This window comes from Alligator sinensis, unplaced genomic scaffold (genome assembly GCF_000455745.1).
Source record: "Alligator sinensis unplaced genomic scaffold, ASM45574v1 scaffold1950_1, whole genome shotgun sequence".
NCBI lineage: Eukaryota > Metazoa > Chordata > Crocodylia > Alligatoridae > Alligator > Alligator sinensis.
This window is the reverse complement of record NW_005843422.1, coordinates 116,608-118,310: the sequence shown is the minus strand read 5'-3', so window position 1 is coordinate 118,310 and position 1,703 is coordinate 116,608.

Here is a 1,703-nt window from a genome sequence, read left to right as displayed (position 1 = left end):
CTGGGAGGGGGGGGGCAGAGGATCCCAGCTGGGCTCCCCCGGGGGCGGTTGGTTCAGGGGTCAGGGTCAGACACCCAGGGTCAGCGCTGAGGGGGTCGGGGATAGGAGCAGGGTGGCCATGGAGCTTGGGGCACCCTGTGGATTGTGGGTAGGGGGAGGACCTGGGCAGTGGGTGCAGCTCCCCTACGTGAGCACTAGGTGGTGCCAGTGCACATGAAACACCCCCCCTACCCCTCTATGGTGGCAGGGGGCGGGGGTCCACCCCTTTCCCTCCCAGAGCCAGAGATCCTAGGCCCTCTGCCCTGTCCCCTAGGGAACCCAGGTGTCTGGGCACCCCCAGCCCCCCTAGTGTGTGGGTAGTGACCCAGCTCCATTGTGGGGGGGGCATGATTTGCTTAGCTCACGCCCCCATCTGTTGCTAGGCAGCCTTTGGCAATTGTAACCGCAACACATGCCCGTCTGTGACATCACTGCAGCAGGTGATGTCATAAGACTTGCTAGTCCTGACAGGGCAGCTGTGATGCCTGCGTTCTCTCTCCCTCTGCTCTGGGAAGGGAATGGAGTCTGGGGGGCAGTGTGTGTGTGTGTGTGTGTGTGTGTGTGTGTGGGCACGTGTGTCGTGGAAACACACGCAGCATACTTTTGGGTCAGGTCAGCAGAAGCTTTTATTCAAAAGAAACTACAGCTGTAGGGGGGACCCCAAAGTGACATGGATCTCCCAAGCACTTGGAAGGGGTTCCCCCCCAAGAGCAAAATCAGGAGTCTTATATACTTTTTAACAGTCGCTTACAACTCACGTGATCATATAGTGAAATTAGCTAGAAAAGCAGCTATAAACATTACTTCATTACTTCTTTGCTGTTAACAGGATGAGAACTATGGAGGAGACAAAGGGAGAAATAACACTCCCTGCCTGCACCTGGAAATCAGAGTTGTACATACTTTTTGCTATCTTCAAGGCTGCGGTGAGCGAAGCAGTTGCAGAGGAGTTACAAAGAACAAACACTTTCCCTTATCTGTTCTACTGTACAGAGCCAGCAATTCTCCACAAAACAGTTATGTCATCTTATAACTCAAATGATCAAAGTTTAAGGCATTTATTTTTTTCTGATTCTACACGTGCGTGTGCACGATCTAGGCCTATAGTCTGTGTGTGTACAGCTTAAGCCTCTGTGCATGCATGTGAGTATGTGTGCAAGAGTTATGTGGGCTGACTGTGTGTGCGCGCAATCTAAGCCTGTGTGTATGTGTCTGGTATGGTCTGTGCATGTACAGCTTAAGCCTGCATGTGCATGTGTGCGTGCATGCATCCGTGTGCGTGTGTCAGAGTGATGTGGGCCAACTGTGATCTAAGCCAGTGGTGTATGTGATGTAGGCCTTTCATAGATTTCAGGGACATTAGGGCTTTGTGCATGAGTGTGTGTGTGGGCTAGGCTTGGGGGGGCATCTATGTGCACACAATCGAAGGCTGGGGGGGGGTGCTCCCAGTGTGTGGTGCATGTGTGCATTCAGCTCCCTGTATTAGTATTTGAATTAGGCCTCTGGTGTGTAGTTTGTGCTAAGCAGGCCTGTTGTTACAGGGAGAGGGGTGTAGGTGAGTACATGCAAGATCTGGACCTATGGGGGTAGGGGGGGCATGCATGTACATATTTGGGTTATCTAGGCTGGGGGTGGGGTGTGCATATATATAATCTAGGTTTATT